We start from the raw sequence: 18,471 nt of genomic DNA on the forward strand, positions 1-18,471 counted from the left end.
AAAAAGAAAAAAAAACAGAGGAGAAGGAGTCCCGAACTTAAAACTCTTCCTCGGAAGCAGATATGTTGCCCTGCACCTGCGAAGCGCGCTCGTTACACCAAATGCATCGAAAAGCCAAGCAATGACACGATTCTGGATGGGCTCATACTGTCACGGTCGGGTGGTGGAGCATGGAGCAGGACGACCAAGTGCAGCTTGGACCAGGGTTTATTGAAGCAACTCAAAATACAGACTCGGTAAACTGACATGACTTAAACAATAACTTGACTGACTGACCGGTACGTGGAACAAGAAGACAGCAGGACATGACGGCACCAAGACAGGACGACACACCGAACGACAGGAACCAAAACAAATGACCAAAACCAATGACCAAAACCAATGATCCGACAGGGAGAGAGGGGCAGACAGGACTTTTATACACGACAGGTAACGAGAGGCAGGTGGGAACAATCACACTGATCATGGGCACACAGGAGGGGAGGGGCGAGCACACAGACAGAAACCAAGACAGACACATAGTGGAGCAGGGCGAGACGTGACACATACCTCCGGAAACTAAAGCTAATACCCATCGACCAATGAATTCCTGTGTCTTTTAACGCGCCACCTTCTTATTTCTTCACCAAAATGTTTTTGAGGAACTTTAAATTAGAGCAAGAAAATAGTGACATTTTAACAAGTCACAGATCTATGATCTCTGTCGTACAGCGGGAAGTGGTTTGTCCAGTGCTCGGACCCGCATTCGGCGAGCCCACAACAGTTTGGCACAACGTCAACCACCCCGCCCTCTCGAAACAAACTTGTTGGGACCTGTCGTGGATGGTGGCCCATGATGGCCTCCCAGTCAGGTCCGTTATGCACTCCCGGGGCATATCAGCGCTCTCAACGTGCCCCCGACCTGGCTGTGGCGCCCAGGAGTCAGTGTGGCACCTGCTCAGGTAGTTCATGGCTGCCGTATACCTGTGGGCGACCTGCAGTTCCCGGCAAGGGAAGTGTTGAATGCAGACATCAACATCTCAACAGACCCTTCGCACCCAGGTTGCAGCCTGTTTGAACTACTCCCCTCCGGACGCCGTTATAGAGCTCTGTACACTAAAACCAGCAGACACAGAGACAGCTTCTTCCCCCAGGCTGTCGCTCTGATGAACTCACACCACTCTTAGAGTCTCAGAGTCATTACTGTGCAATAACATCCCACTTTCCACACCTTTTTTGTTTACACTGTTTGTACTATGTGTCCTCTCTGCATCCATTGCAGCCTGGTCATCCTAGAAGAGGGACCCTCCCATCTGTGGTCTCTTCTCAAGGTTTCTCATTTCCCCTAGCTGGAGTTATGAGTTTTTCCTTGCCCTCTTGGGAGTTTAAGATCAGTTTAAGATCAGGGGATGTTTGAGAATATCTTTCATTTTTCACATGTTGTTGTTAGTCACCTAAATGTTGAACAGAGGCTGTGATTTACCGAAGTCAAATTCCTTGTTTGGCACGCTCAAACATGGCGAATAAAAAACTCTTGAATCTTGAATCTTGAACCTTGTACTCTATGGGGTGAGCCCGTTGAAAATCAAGTAAGAAGACTTTACAAAGCAGTGGCTCACTTTTGCTGCCATCAAAGACGCCATGTGGACTTCCAGAAATTTGCTGGTAAGGAGGCACAGACAGACAAGGAAATGTTGGAATTGGGCTAAAATGGTGCACGAAAACAGTGTGTATTCACCTTTATATTTTGCTTCATGTAGCCTTATCAAAATGAATAAAACTTCTCTCTGTATGTGCATTCACGTGTAACATTGAAGGAGGTAGATATTTTGTTTCAATATTTAAATAAATACCATCATTGTCTATTAAGACACTAAAAGTTGATGGAACATTTTTTTTGTAGGGCTGCTGTGTTTTAACAAGGAAAGACTCATGTGCTTATGGATGAAGACGACTTGTACTTGTGATTGTGCTTGTGAACAGTAAAGAGGAGTGCTTGTGCAATTGACAGGGTTGGTTATTGGTTTTTATTTAAAAACAATATTATTTGCCAAATTACAATAGACTGGCATGTGCCAATTCAAATGGGTCCCACCAGAAGTTAAACTGCATTGATAAACGAAGCCCCTTCGTTAGTCATCACTTTACCGTGGAGGAGGGGTTTGCACGCCCCAATGATCCTAGCAGCCATCTTGTCTGGGGCTTCATGCCCCTGGTAGGGTCATCCATGGCAAACGGATCCTAGGTGAAGGGCCAGACAAAGCACGGCTCTCACAAGCCCCTTATGAAGAAAAACATAAATGGATTTTGTTTTCCCTCGCCCGGACGCGGGTCACCGGGCCCCACATCTGGAGCCAGGCGTGGAGGTGGGGCTCGAAGGCGAGCGTCTGGTGGCCAGGCCTTCGCCCACGGGGCCCGGCTGGGCACAGCCCGAAAAGGAAACATGGGTCCCCCTTCCCATGGGCTCACCACCTGCCGGAGGGGCCAAAGGGGTCGGGTGCAGTGCAAAATTGGCGGCGGAAAAAGGCAGGGACCTTGGCGGACCGATCCCTGGCTGCAGAAGCTGACTCTTGGGACATGGAATATCGCCTCTCTGACTGAAAAGGAGCCCGAGTTGGGCGTGGGAGGAGTTTGGCGAGGCCATGGAGAATGACTTCCGGATGGCTTCGAGGAAATTCTGGTCCACCATCCGGCGTCTCAGGAGGGGGAACCAGTGCACCGTCAACACTGTTTACACTGGAGATGACGTGCTGCTGACCTCGACACGGGACGTCGTGAGTCGGTGGGGAGAGTACTTTGAAGACCTCCTCAATTCCACCGACACGCCTTCCATTGTGGAAACAGGGCCTGGAGACTCTGAGGTGGACTCTCCAATCTCTGGGGTCGAACTCACTGAGGTAATCAAAAAAGTCCTCTGGGGCATGGCCCCGGGGGTGGATGAGATCCGCCCAGAGTTTTTAAAGGCTCTGGATGTTGTGGGACTATCATGGCTGACACGCCTCTACAGCATTGCGTGGACATCGGGGACGGTGCCTCTGGATTGGCAGACTGGGGTGGTGGTTCCCCTCTTTAAGACGGGAGACCGGAGGTTGTGTTCCAACTATGGGGGAACCACACTCCTCAGCCTCCCTGGTAAGGTCTATTCAGGGGTGCTGGAGATGATGGTCTGTCGGGAGGTCGAACCTCGGATTAAGGAGGAGCAGTGTGGCTTTTGTCCTGGCCATGGAACAGTGGACCAGCTCTACACCCTGGGCAGGATCCTCGAGGGGGCATGGGAGTTCACCCAACCTGTCCACATGTGTTTTGTGGACTTGGAGAAGGGGTTCAATCGTGTCCTTCGGGAAGTTTTGTGGAGGGTGCTTCGGGAGTACGGGGTGCTGAGCCAACTGATAAGGGCGGTTTGGTCCCTGTATCACCAATACCAGAGTTTGGTCCGCATTTCTGGCAGTAAGTCAGATTCTTTCCCAGTGAGGGCTGGACTCTGCCAAGGCTGCCCTTTGTCACCGATTCTGTTCATAATGGTTATGGAGAGAATTTCTAGACGCAGCCAAGGCGTTGAGGGGGTCCAGTTCTGGGACCTCAGCATTGCGTCTCTGCTTTTTGCAGATGACGTGGTGCTGTTGGCTTCTTCAAGCCGTGATCTCCAGCTCTCACTGGGGTGGTTCGCAGCCGAGTGTGAAGTGGTCGGGATGAGGGTCAGCACCTCCAAATCCGAGGCCATGGTCCTCGGTCGGAAAAGGGTGGGATGCCCTCTCCGGATCGGGGATGAGATCCTGCCCCAAGTGGAGGAGTTCAAGTATCTTTGGGTCTTGTTCACGAGTGAGAGCAGGATGGAGCGCGAGATCGAGAGGCGGTTTGGTGCAGCGTCGGCAGTAATGCGAACTCTGTACTAATCCGTCGTGGTGAAGAGAGAGCTGAGACAAAAGGCAAAGCTCTCAATTTACCGGTCGATCTACGCTCCTACCCTCAACTATGGTCACGAGCTTTGGGTCGTGACCGAAAGAACGAGATCCAGAATACAAGCGGCCGAAATGAGTTTCCTCTGCAGGGTGTCCGGGCTCTCCCTTGAGAAGCTTGGTCATCCGGGAGGGACTCGGAGTAGAGCCGCTGCTCTTCTACGGTGAGAGGAGCCAGATGAGGTGGCTCAGGCATCTCATCAGGATGCCTCCTGGACGCCTCCCTTTGGAAGTGTTCCGGACATGTCCCACCGGTAGGAGACCTCGCGGGCGATCCAGGACATGCTGGAAAGACTATGTCTCTCGGCTGGCCTGGGAACGCCTTGGGATTCCCCGGGTTGAGTTGGATGAAGTGGCTGGGGAGAGGGAAGCCTGGGAGTCCCTCCTAAAGCTGTCTCCCCCTCGACCCAACCCGGATAAGCGGAATAGGATGGATAAATGGATGGATGATAAACGAGGTTTTAAACGTGATTGTCTGTCTGCACTCGGCATAATTTCTCTGTTTATGTGAACATGTTCACACGTGCCGGTATGAATTATGTGAACGTATGATTGTTGCACGGAGTATGATATAGGCGGCTATCCGTTGCAATATTGATATTCTTTCGCAGAGCATCAACAAATTGAGATATACTCTTATTGTTCCTCTCCACGGAAATGGTATACTCTTTATTGTTCCTCTCCACAGAAATCTTTAGTAAAAGGCGAAAGATTTATTCGATCTGAAGAGAAACGAGTGATCTGAAAATCTGAGTCAAAACGGGCCACCCCACTGCTGGTCTCACTAAATTCACAGGCGGTCTCACACTCAAATTGCAGCAACCATTCCTTCTAATACAAACAATAGAAGTTGATGGATTTACTATACTTACAAGGACTCAAGCAAAATAGAATGTTTAAACGAGTATTTTGTGTTCATTAATGTCTCACTTACTTTAAACATTGTTGGCGCACAGGATTGTAGGTATCTGATCGAACACTGATGGCGCTCGTTCTTTCAATTATATTGGGCGTCTATTTTGATTATTGATGGTAAAAACAGTTGTATGTCTTGGTACGTGTACTTTTGGTCTGAGAGAACGGGAAATGATCCCATCCCTGTGTTTTATTTGAAAATTTGTAATTTCATAACTTTATTCAACACAAATCGGGAAACAAAATACGATCGTAATTTCTCAAATGATTTTTCAAACTTCGGAAATGCTCTATGTCTCCCTTGTGTCGCAAATAATTGAGGCTTTTGACGTTGTTGGCATGGTTTGGAGTGTAATTCACCTCCACTGCGTTGGTGGCGTTTGATATTTGACATTAGAAAATATTTCTGTCATTTTACTTTAGAAAGTAAAAGTTGTTTTCTAGAAATCCATACTTGTGATGTATGAGGAACAACAATCGGGCGCATTCTTAAAAAGACAGACCTACAGCCGACAAAAAGGTTTTGATACGTTCATATCATATGACGAGTCAGGAACGTGGTAATTACATATTATTTTGCATTTGCTAATTTGGTGAATACAGTTTAGCGAGCAAATGCACAGTGTTAGAGATTCGCTCAGTCCAACTTATTTTGCAAGAACCACACGGGAGACGATAAGTCCCTTTAGACACCTGCAGGTGGAGAGTCCATTCGTCGCTGTGCGTACAGCGATGTTCGAATGGAGGTCTGACTCTCGCCTCCTGCAAGAGCATTTTTATTAAGAGAAACAGGGTGGGGGTAAGAGTGGACTGAATAGAGAAAGCCCTTGACCTCTAGTCAAAACATAGCAAGGGGTGTTTTACGACTTTGTGTAGGATGGGACACGCTAGGTGATTTATCACAGGTTGCATTCCAACATAAGCATAAAACTAATCTAGCTAGGTTATTTATTACAGGCTGCATTCCAACATAATCATACGATAAGGATAATCTGGAGAACCCTGACACACAGTTCCAGAGTACAGTTAATTACATAGTCAAAAGCGTTCAGTGTGTCACAGCATCGCAGACTTAAACTCCATGTGCATACTACTGCGCTTAATTTTTGTTTTCATCAGAAAGACCAGAGGAGAGCGCGAACACAGTCCCCCACTACCAGAAATAATGCAGTCAAGATTCACACAGTAGGGGAATTTGCAGAGGTCAGCACAACCGTAGTGCAATGGCTGAGCCTCACATGGGGTGAACCACCTTCTTGATCATGGGCCGACGTCTTTACCGCACACGCCATCTTCAGTCACGGGCTTAATTGCTAAAAACGTGTGGCACACATACACACTCAGTGGATGAAACAGGATTCGTAGAACTGTTTAAGTCAAAGTCAAAGTCAGCTTTATTGTCAATTTGTCCACATGCCGAAGACATACAAAGAAACCGAAATTTCGTTCCCCCCTATCCCATGGTGACAAGACATGGCCCACAACAGACAAACAAGTAAACAAGTATAACAAAAGCGTGCTGAATAAATAATGAATAAATAACACAACAAATAAATAAATAAATAAGAGGAGCAAAAAAAGGAGCAAGTGTGCGTACAGCAGACATTCCAGAAAATAGCGCAACAGTGCCGCACGCTACGCAGAAGGGGGTAGCGAGTTCAGGGCCCTAACAGCCTGGAGAAAGAAGCTGTTGGCGAGTCTGGTGGTGCGGGAGCGCAGGCTCCTATACCTCTTCCCAGAGGGCAGACGGTCAAACAAAGAGTGAGCCGGGTGACTCACATCTCTGGCAATCGAGGTTGCCTTGCGGGCGAGATGGGAGGTGTAAATGTCCTTCAGGGAGGGGAGCGAAGCACCAATAATCTTACCAGCCGTATTCACTATGCGCTGCAGGGCCTTCAAGTTCTGTTCAGTGCAGTTACCACCCCAGACAGCGATGCAACTGGTGAGGACGCTCTCAGTGGTGCCACGGTAGAATGTAGACAGGACTGCCTGAGGAGCACATGCACGCCTGAGCTTCCGCAGGAAGTACAGGCGGCGCTGAGCTTTCTTTGCCAGTGACGAGGTGTTTGCGGACCAGGAGAGGTCCTCACTGATGTGCACCCCCAGGAACTTGGTGCAGCTCACCCACTCCACCACAGCACCGTCGATGATCAGCGGCAGGTGTGTTGTGTGACCCTTCCGGAAGTCAACAACGATTTCCTTGGTCTTATTGACGTTCAGCAGGAGGTTGTTGTCCCTGCACCACATGGTCAGAAGGTCAACTTCCGACCTGTACCGAGTCTCGTCGCCCTTCGTGATGAGACCCACCAGAGTCGTGTCGTCAGCAAACTTCACTATGCGGTTGTCGCTGTAGGTCGCAGTGCAGTCATGCGTCAGCAGGGTGAAGAGCAATGGACTGAGCACGCAGCCCTGGGGGCCCCCGTGCATGCATTGCCTTTTTTAACCTGAGAACCCTAAAACTGTATGAATTTGTATTTATTGAAAACGTCCAACATTACCACTGAATAATATTTTTTTTCCTGAACAAGTTTTGAAAATGACAAATATATCAAATAACAATAACATAAACAGTTCACCGCCACACAGCCCCAAGCACCGGCATCGACTTCCAGGCGTGTGGCAGCGTGGACTTCCATCCCTGGAGGTGGCACTTCCAGCCACAGAGGTGGAAGAGAGCTCCATAGAATAGGACCGGGTGTGCGTGAAACATATAATAGTTTTTCAAACCTTCTGTGTCACTCCAAATCATTAAATCCTTCAAACTAGTGGTAGAGTGTCCGCCCTGAGACTGGAAGGTTGTGGGTTCAAACCCCGGCCGGGTCATACCTATAAAAATGGGACCCATTGCCTCCCTGCTTGGCACTCAACATTAAGGGGTGGAATTGGGTGTTAGATCACCAAATGATTCCCGAGCGCGGCACCGCTGCTGCTCACTGCTCCCCTCTCCCCCAGGGGATGGATCAAAATCACACGGGGATGGGTTGAATGCAGAGGACAAATCTCACCACACCCAGATGTGTGTGTGATGATCATTGGGAAAAAAAAAAAAAACTCTTCGTCCTCTGTGTCACTTACAAGCAAAGCCACTAAAGATGCCGGTAGTACATGGGGCCCTTCGTCATCTTCGTCATCCCGTGATCGAATCCTTTGTCCTTTAAGTAAACAACCGCCGCGCCGCTGATGTCACTTGCAGTTCAAACTACAGTAATCCCTTGCTACATCACGGTTCGTTTATCCATTTTTCGTTTTTTTTTTTTTATTTTGAAAATTTGTGACAAAAAAATCACGTATAAGTTGCTCCTCAGTATAAGTCGCCCCCCCACCCAAACTATGAAAAGAAACGTGACTTATAGTCCAGAAAATACGGTAATGACAACACACAATACAACAAAACACAACACAACAATACTTACCTTTCCTTTAAAATATTTTTCTCTACCTAACACAGACAGATAATGGGAGAATGTGTCACAATGTGAAGGAGATGTATTGGGTAATGCAGAAACAAAATAAAAACTATTATTTAATGTTAGACACATTATCCACTAGGCTACTTTCCTCTTGACATTCATTAAATTGACAACGAAGGGACTTGAACCCCTTAATCTTCTGATCCAGTCAGTTAACTCCACTTGAATCTAGGCTGTAGATTTACTGTATATGCTCAAAAATCATTGCACTGCTATCACTTGTCAGAATTTCCTGTATGGCTATCTGGCCTAATGGATAAGATTTCAAATCTAAACAGGTATTCATGTCTAGTGTATCATCAAATTGAAAGAGGAAAATATGTCACGGTCGGGTGTGGAGCATGGAGCAGGACGACCAAGTGCAGCCCGGACCAGGGTCCACCGAAGCAACTCAAAATACAGACTCGGTAAACTGACATGACCTAAACAATAACTTGACTGACCAGGACGTGAAACAAGAAGACAGCAGGACACGACGGCACCAAGACAGCACGCCAACACCGAACGACAGCAACCAAAACCAAAACCAATGATCCGACAGGGAGAGAGGGGCAGACAGGACTTTTATACACGACAGGTAACGAGAGGCAGGTGGGAACAATCACACTGATCATGGGCACACAGGAGGGGAGGGGCGAGCACACAGACAGAAACCAAGACAGACACATAGTGGAGCAGTTGGGGGCGAGACGTGACAGAACCCCCCCCACAAGGGACGTCTCCCGACGTCCCAAAAAAAAAAAAAACTAGGGGAACCGAACCGCGCCGCACTCGGGCGGCGACTTGGGGAACCGAACCGCGCCGCACTCGGGCGGCGACGTGGGGAACCGAACCGCGCCGCACTCGGGCGGCGACTTGGGGAACCGAACCGCGCCGCACTCGGGCGGCGACTTGGGGAACCGAACCGCGCCGCACTCGGGCGGCGACTTGGGGAACCGAACCGCACCGCACTCGGGCGGCGACTTGGGGAACCGAACCGCACCGCACTCGGGCGGCGACTTGGGGAACCGAACCGCACCGCACTCGGGCGGCGACTGCGGGGAACAGATCCGCACTCTGGCGGCGACTGCGGGGACAGATCCGCACTCTGGCGGCGACTGCGGGGACAGATCCGCACTCTGGCGGCGACTGCGGGGACAGATCCGCACTCTGGCGGCGACTGCGGGGACAGATCCGCACTCTGGCGGCGACTGCGGGGACAGATCCGCACTCTGGCGGCGACTGCGGGGACAGATCCGCACTCTGGCGGCGACTTCGGGGACAGAACCGCACTCGGGCGGTGACTGCGGGGACAGATCCGCACTCGGGCGGTGACTGCGGGGACAGATCCGCACTCTGGCGGTGACCTAGGGGACAGAGCCGCACTCTGGCGGTGACCTAGGGGACAGAGCCGCACTCTGGCGGTGACTTCGGGAACAGAACCGCGCTCGGGCGGCGACTTGGGGAACACAACAGCACACGGGCGGCGACTTGGGGAAACAGAACCGCACTCCGCGGAAACTCGGGGAAACACAACCGCACTGGGGCGGCGCCTTGGGAAGTCTGTACAGCGATCGGCGGCCACTCACAAAGTCCGTACAGTGATCGGCGACATTCGGAAGGCGGGGCTGTGCGCGGCGGCAAGAGCCATCACGCGCCGCAGCAGAGGGAGCGGAGCCAGGGACGATCGCGGATCCGACGCAGCTGGCTTGGATGTCTGGCGACGTTCGCGGGTCCTGCGACGCTGGGGTGGAGCCCGATGGCGGCCGTGAGTCTGATGACGCCGGGGGGGCACTCCGATTGCGGCCGCGGGTCCGGCGTCGCGGCAGCGAAGTCCGACGACGGTCGCAGAGCTGATGGCGCCGGGGGGGAATTCCGATGGCGGCCGTGAGCCCGGCGTCGCTGGAGCAAGATCCGATGGCGGCTGCAAGCCCATGGCGCTGGAACATGCTCGGATGTGGATCGTGCGTCGCAGCGGGAGCTGGTGGTGAAGGGTGGTCCAAGCGCTGGCCGCTGTGATGGTCGGATCATTCTGTCACGGTCGGGTGTGGAGCATGGAGCAGGACGACCAAGTGCAGCCCGGACCAGGGTCCACCGAAGCAACTCAAAATACAGACTCGGTAAACTGACATGACCTAAACAATAACTTGACTGACCAGGACGTGAAACAAGAAGACAGCAGGACACGACGGCACCAAGACAGCACGCCAACACCGAACGACAGCAACCAAAACCAAAACCAATGATCCGACAGGGAGAGAGGGGCAGACAGGACTTTTATACACGACAGGTAACGAGAGGCAGGTGGGAACAATCACATTGATCATGGGCACACAGGAGGGGAGGGGCGAGCACACAGACAGAAACCAAGACAGACACATAGTGGAGCAGTTGGGGGCGAGACGTGACAAAATATAGGTAAACTGTTTTTGTGCTGTTTTGATCTTTGTTGTGGTGACCCCAAATGTCAGTGACAAAAGCCAAAAGAAAGAGGCACATTTTTCATCTGATGTACAATTTTTAATTTGTTTCTCTTGACTCCAGTTGAGCAACCTGTGCTTGCTGATATTCACAATCCCTGCTTACTTTGCTGCCCTACCCCTTAAAAGAAGAAAAAGTTATTTTAGTCTGAGCAACCTGCTCCCTACTGAAAATAGGGTTTTCAACTAAGGTTTCCAACTAGGACTAGGGTTTCCAACTAGGGCTAGAGTTAGGGTTAGGGCTAGTTTGGACTAGGTATATAAAAAGTCTGCCCCACCTGAGGACCGAACTCTTGACCTTTAGATTGTGAGACTGGCATGCTAGCACCTGCATTAATGAGGCTGTGCATTTACAGTTTTACAATTCTTTTTTACTGTAAAATTGATCCAACCACCGGCCATTTCAATCAAACTGAACTTCACAGAAAGATAAAGTGACTTTTAGTCTGAGCATTCTGAAACTAGGGTTTCCAACTCGGGTTAGGGAAGCCAACTAAGGTTTCAAATTGTGGCCAGGGTTTCCAACTGGGGCTTCCAACGAGGATGAGGGTTTCCAATTCGGGCTAGAGTTAGGACTATATAAAAGTGTGCCCTGTGTGAGGGTCGAATTTACGACCTCCAGATTATGAGACTGACACACTACCACTTCCGCGAACGAGGCTATGCATTTGCAATTTGTGCAATTGTTTTTTACTGTAAAATTGATTCAACCACCGCCCATTTTGATCAAACTTAACTAGGCTAGGGCTAGGATTTCCAACTAGGACTAGGGTTTACAGGTAGGGCTAGATTTAGGGTTGGAATATATATAAATCATGCACCGTGTGAGGATCAAACTCTCGACTTTCAGATTACGACACTGACGCGCTACCGCCTGCGCCAACGAGAATTTGTGGCACCTGTCTTAAAATTCTATTTTACTGTAAAATTGATTCAACCACCGGCCATTTCCATGAAACTGAACTTCATCAAAAGAAAAAGGTACTTCTGTCTGACCATTCTCAAAGTTGGGTTTCCAACTGGGGCTAGGGTTTCCAACAAGGGCTCGAGTTAGGGTTAGGACTAAATAAAACATAGCCCCGTGTGAGGGTTGAACTCACGACTTTCAGTTTACTAGACTGACGCGCTACCGCCTGCGCTACCGAGGCAATGAATAGTTGGTTTTACAAAGCTATTTTACTGTAAAATTGATTCAACCACTGGCCATTTCAATTAAACTCAACTTCACAGACAGTAAACCTTATTCTATGTATTATTTATTATTCTTTTCTATACTGTCAGAAAGGTTTTGGTTTCTGATTTCTTTTTTGTTGTGCTGACTCCCCCCCAATCTCCATTTTCAGTGCAACAAAGTGACAAAAACCAAAAGAAAAAATGCTTTCTCTATTGCACACTAGAGCCAGCATTTCCAACTAGGGCTAGGGTTTCCAACTAGGGTTCCAACTCCGGGTAGGGTTTCAAACTAGGAATTCCAACTGGGGCAAGGGTTTCCAATTAGGGTTTCCAACTCGGGCTGGGGTTTCCAATTAGAGACAACATTGGACAGCTGCCACTTGTTGGGAACCTTTAAATGTTTAGTCTTATCAACGAATGTGTTTCAGAGGCCAGATTTAAAACGTGGCTTCTGGTTTTCGTGAACCAAACCCATTAAAAAAAGTGAAAGAATGAAACAGTTCTTAATAGGAGAAGCCTGGTTAGCTCAGGTGGTAGAGCATGCAAGTCTTAATCTCAGGGTTGTGGGTTCTATCCCCATATTGGGCAGCCCACACTTGTCGGGAACCTTTGATTCTTTAGTCTTATCAATAGATGTGTTTCAGAGGCCACACTTAAAACATTTCTCTATTTCCCCTAACCCATTCAAAAAAATGAAAAAATGAAACAATTCCAAGGTCGAAAAGCCTGGTTAGCTCAGTGGGGAGAACATGCGACTCTTAAACTCAGGGCCGTGGGTTCGGTTCCCACATTGGGCATCCTTGCTTGTTGGGAACCGTTAAACAGTCTTATCAAGGCCACACTGAAAACATGGAGTATTTCACATGGCGATGTGGCCTAATGGATAAGGCACCTGACTTCGGATCAGACGATCCCTTTCATAGTCAATTTAACGTGTCATGCTTTGAAATCAAAAACTTGACTTCAGTCTGAACCAACTCTTGACTGATTGATTGAACTTTATTCATCCCACAGCAGGGAAATTCACTTGTTACAGCAGCGCATATCAGTGCAATAATAATACGAGTGCAAGAATAGAACAAGTGCCAGAATTACAAAAAAGGGTAAATAACAGACAAGGATAAACACAAGTGCTGCTAGTAGAGACGAAACACATTCATTTTATCAGGCGGCATGCATGTTGTAAAGTCTGACAGCAGAGGGAATGAAGGACCTGAGGAACCGTTCCTTCCTACACCGAGGGTGCAAAAGTCTGCCGCTAAAGGAGCTGCTCAGGAACCGCACACTCTCATGGAGGTGGTGAGAGGTGTTGTCCATGATGGATTTAAGCTTAATCAACGTCCTCCTCTCACCCACAACCTCAATGGAGTCCAGGGGACAGCCCAGAACAGAGCTCGCTCTTCTGAGCATCTTATTCAGTCCCCCCCTGTCCCGGTCACTACTGCCCCCACCCCAGCAGACCACAGCGTAGATGATGGCCGAGGCCACCATAGAGTCATAGAAGGTCCGGAGGAGAGCCCTGCACACACCGAAGGACCTCAGTCTCCTCAGCAGATGGAGGCGACTCTGGCCCTTTTTGTACAGGATATGGGTGTGATCAGTCCAGTCCAGTCCAGTTTGTTGTTAAGGCGAACACCCAGGAATTTGTAGTTCTCCACTACCTCACTGTCCGATCCCTGGATGTTCATTGGAGTGAAGATGGGTGCTGTCCTCCCGAAGCTCACAATCAACCCCTTCGTCTTGCTGGTGTTGTTCACCTGATGCTGGTTGAGCTCACACCAGCTGACAAAGTCCTTGATGACCAACCTATATTCCAGATCGTTCCCCTCTGCGACATTTCAAACAATGGCCATGTCGTCGGAGAACTTCTGGATTTGGCAGTGTGCGGTGTCGTGGGTAAAGTCTGACGTGAACAGGGTGAAAAGGAAAGGAGCACCCTACCCTGGGGGACACCAGTGCTGCAGTGCACCACGTCGGACTCACTGCGATGTAACCTCACAAACTGCGGCCGGTCGGTGAGGAAGTCCGTTGTCCATGCAGTCAGGCACTGGTCCACACCCGCCTTCTCCATCTTCACCCTAAGCAGTGACGGCTGGATGGTGTTAAAAGCGCTGAAGAAAACAAAGAACATGATCTTCCCAGTGCTCCTGTTGTCCTCCAGGTGAAGCAGTGTTCTGTGCAGTAAATAAATCAATGCATTGTCCACCCCAACACCAGGCAGGTAAGCAAACTGCAGGGGGTCCAGCTGCGCTCCCACTAGTGAACGCAGGTGACCCAGGATGATCCTCTTCATAGTCTTCATCAGGTGGGAAGTCAAGGCAATAGGCCTGAAGTGGTTAGGCTCCTTGGGGCATGGCACCTTTGGTACAGGGACCACGCAGGAGGTCTTCCACAGTACTGGGACCTTGTTCAGGCTCAGGCTTAGGTTGAACAGGTACCTGACCACACCACTCAGCTGGTCCGCACAATCCCTGAGCAGTCTCGGCCAGATGCCGTCTGGGCCCGGGGTCTTCCCTGCTTTGATCTTTCTGAAGTGAACCTGAAGATCTGTAAAGAAGAGGGGGATGTCGGAAGACCAGGGTGATGGAGTGGAGACAGGAGACAGAAGAGTGACTCCGGGGGAGGGGGTTGGTGAGCTGGCGGGTGGGCTGGAGTGTCGAAGGTGGTAGAAAAAGATGCGGAGCGAGGTGAAGGGGTGGGGGGGAGGCGGAATCAAATCTGTTGAAGAACAGATTGAGTTCATGCACCTGTTGGATTTTGTCCACAATTTAGGGAGCGCACTATCTGCGCCTCACGGCAAAAGTCATTGCCAATCACCAGTTATCCAATTTACTCACTGTGTGCTCGTTTGATTTCTTCAGATTTAGGAAAATGCTAAGACACTGAAGCAGAAATTAGACTTACACAGGTTGGTTGAGTTCAATCACAATTCTTGTTCAGAAAGCTCTGTCTTCAGGAAAGTACAATACAGCGCTGGGCCTTTCAAGAGCGCAAAGTCTCCATTCAGAAAAGGCCACGTTCAAGGTTCTTTGGTCAGCTTATATTCAGTCGGCCAGTGTGGGCCGAGTTTGATGGGTGATGAGTCTTTGGGGTGGGGCAAGTTCACAGGAGAGTTTGATTCCATGGGAGTGGGTGCTGGTTCGGTGAGAGCTGGTTCCGTGGGGTTGGGTGCTGATTATGGGAGATTCGATTTGTGGGGGCTGTTGTTGTCCTTTCCGTCTTTCAGCCTTGACGATCGTCTTTGGCTTGGCTGTCTCCCTCTGGCACCTGCTGGTTTTATCTCCAAGTGACCTTCCTGTAAACATTCTTGCACATATACTGTTCCACCTCATCCATTCATCATTCTTTCAATTTTGTCATTTTGTACGGAATTATGTGAGCTTTTGGCTGTGACATCATCTACCTATTTATTAATGTTCCCTGACCATGCAAAGTTTGTACTCACCACTTACCATGTTTTTGTTTGTTTGTTCTTTTGATCTCCATGTACTTGCTTACGTCATCATATTCTTAGTTTAATCATGCTTTCAACCATATCTTTTCTTTGTTAGGCAAAATATTTCCCTCTGTCCAGAACGTTCAGTAGTAATCGAAAACTGGTGTCTAGAATTAGTCAAAACATAAGATACAATCAAGTACTGAACATTTTTAGACGACTTTGGCAGTGTCCGTGATTTAGAAAATCATCAGGCATGCATTGAACAGTTCCTTAAGGGTCATTAAGCTATTCAGGCAATATATCAAAAAACATTTGTTATTTCAAAGTGCTCAGAAATATATATATCAGATCATAAAGTTATAAAAACCTTTCTCATTACCACTTATCAAAAATGTCTAGTTATGTCTTCTTTATTGATTTGGTGTGTAGGTATAATTATATGTTTAAAATGTTTCTTTTATTTATTTAATATGTGAATATACTTGTCTGCTTATGTACTTTATTCAATGAGGTTTGAGCCAGGGCTGTGGACTCGGTCGGATTTTTGCACCGAGTCCGGCCTCTTGACCACCGAGTCCGAGTCCGGGTCCTAGTCCGGCTGTCAATTTTTTCCGTTAATTCATGTGACTGCTTCGTCTTTAGTCAAGGCTAATTTAGATCAAAATCTATCAGAACGAACGCAACTGCTTTCACACTGGCTGGTTCGGCTTATACAGGATCCCTTGCTGAGAGGGCGGACGTAAAAGTGAGGCGACGTTCCAATCGGACGTCGGATCGATAACATTTTCCCTGCCCCACCGGAGTTGTGCTAGTTCATAACGTAGATCACTCGAGGCATAGTCATAAATGTACGGTTGACAATTTAACCGATAGAAGTGGATACATTGGAACATAACCTACACTCTAATATATTATTTGACATGGTATTAAATGCGTGGCTTTACAAAAATGGTCATTGAAGCCCACCCTTAGCCCTGAGTGCCATTGGCATGAGGCAAAACGCTTGAAAACACTCTTGCCCAATTAAATAACCATTCTGAAACACGGGACATGTAAGATAATATTTTTTAATCATTAATTACACCATTATAGCTCAGACATTTATCTAAACACAAATAATTAGTGACGACCCCACAACTATCGAAACACATCAATGATATAAGCTGGGTGACATAATCGTCCTTGACATTGGTACATAATGTAAACATTAGCCTAAGTGCAACTCAACGTGGCCGCATTGATCGTAAGCAGGGCTGTGGACAGTATTCCTACTCGCGTTCTGAGCAGCATGATGAAAATAAAATTGAACGTGATTGTTTTATTGTCGGACTCGGTGGACTCGGTCAAAATCAGCACCGAGTCTGAGTCCGAGTCCGGCAAAAATGACAGAGTCCGACCGAGTCCGAGTCCCCGAGTCAGAGTCCAAGTCCAGGAATATAGGTACGTTTTGTGTGCCAAATCTTCATTACAGCCAATAGCAGATTTCTGATTAAAGGTACAAAAAGAAAAGCAATGACTATGTGTGTCCGCTGGTTCTTCTCTGCAACACAGGAAGTTTGCATTCACTACAGTTGTGCCCGTCGGCAAAAGGCAGCCCCCAACTACCACATGAGTAGCCGACAGGCCTGTTCTAAAACAACTCACTGATGAGGACATATTATTTTCAAGGAATGTTCTAGAAGTAATCGTTGTTAAAAAAAAAAAAAAAACACATGATGGTGGTTCTTGGAGATCACTGTTTATATATACACACACAAATATATATATTGAGTCTAGGGAGACAAATACACCGCAAACTGTGGGTAGGTGTCAGGTGATGAGCCACAGAAAAAAATCACAGTTGCCACAGAAAGATGACAAGCCTCATTTTGAAGCAGAGCTAAACATCAGGGATGAGAACGGCAAATGAAAACAAACACTGATATATTGATCAAAACCAGAGCACATTTCTTGGCTTGCTTATCCGAGTCGACAGCATAGACATGGAGACTTTCAAGGCAAGTTACCCCAAGTTGCGCAGCGGTCTGGGTTAGCTACAACAACCATACACCATAAAGGTCAAGCCAGGTGCCGTGCCATATTCAGTAAAAAAACCCAGGAGGATTCCACTACCACTGGTGGGTGAAGTCGAGAGAGAGCTCCAGCGCATGGAAGCTCTGGGCGTCATTAGTCGGGTGAAGGAGCCAACTGATTGGTGTGCCGGCATGGTGGTCGTGCCCCAAAAGGACAAAAGCAGCATTTGAAGACCTAAAGAAAGCTCTGTCCTCTCCTCCGGTGCTGGCTATGTATGACCCGGGCAGAGACACCAAAGTATCTGCTGATGCATCATCGTATGGGTTGGGGGGGCGTAATTCTTCAGAAATGAGGGGAAGGATGGAAGCCTGTGTCTTACGCATCACGGTCACTCACTCCAACTGAGCAACGATACACACAGGTGGAGAAGGAAGCTCTGGGCCTCACATGGGCCTCACATGGGCCTGTGAACGGTTTCGGGATTTCCTCATTGGAAAGGAGTTTTGCCTGGAGACCGACCATAAACCCCTTCTCATCCTGCTTGGAGCCCAAGCACTGGATCTTTTGCCACAGAGAATCCAGGGTTTCAGGATGAGGGTGATGCGCTACTCATACTCCATCGTGCACGTACCAGGAAAGTCGCTTTGGACAGCAGACACACTTTCACGTGCAACCTGTAAAATTACGCATGTCCACTGATGACCAGGAGCTGATGGAGAGCACAAACATATTTGTGGACTGTGTCACTGAGAGTCTACCTGTCAGCTCATCATATACAGAAAACCTGAAAGAGCAGTTGAAAGCCGACAGTGTCTGCTCGCGTGTCATGACCATGTGCATGGAAGGATGGCCAGCACATGCAAAACAGGAACCAGCGCTAAAAAATGACTGGCCGGAGCGAGCCACATTAACAGTGAAAGATGCTAAAGGACACACGACTGGTAATACCTTCCGCAATGAGGAACGACGTGCTGTTCAAATTACACGAAGGACACTTAGGTGTCCTGGAATGTAAATCACGTGCACGTCAATTTGTGTGGTGGCCGGGACTCAGCCAGCAAGTGAAC

The 18,471-nt window shown here is 48.6% G+C and overlaps 2 non-coding genes and 1 pseudogene across 2 annotated transcripts; all 3 read right to left on the reverse strand.

Annotated features, from left to right (window-relative positions):
- Nucleotides 1-4,590: 4,590 nt before the first annotated feature.
- On the reverse strand, nt 4,591-4,675 carry LOC125986410 (U5 spliceosomal RNA; annotated as a pseudogene).
- A 1,300-nt stretch (nt 4,676-5,975) lies between these two features.
- On the reverse strand, nt 5,976-6,141 carry LOC125986400 (U1 spliceosomal RNA). Its single transcript, XR_007487607.1, has one exon. It is a non-coding gene; the product is annotated as a U1 spliceosomal RNA (small nuclear RNA).
- A 5,713-nt stretch (nt 6,142-11,854) lies between these two features.
- On the reverse strand, nt 11,855-11,927 carry trnat-agu (transfer RNA threonine (anticodon AGU)). Its single transcript has one exon. It is a non-coding gene; the product is annotated as a tRNA-Thr (tRNA).
- Between the last annotated feature and the right edge of the window lie 6,544 nt (nt 11,928-18,471).

Source organism: Syngnathus scovelli, chromosome 18 (assembly GCF_024217435.2).
Source record: "Syngnathus scovelli strain Florida chromosome 18, RoL_Ssco_1.2, whole genome shotgun sequence".
NCBI classification, from domain to species: domain Eukaryota; kingdom Metazoa; phylum Chordata; class Actinopteri; order Syngnathiformes; family Syngnathidae; genus Syngnathus; species Syngnathus scovelli.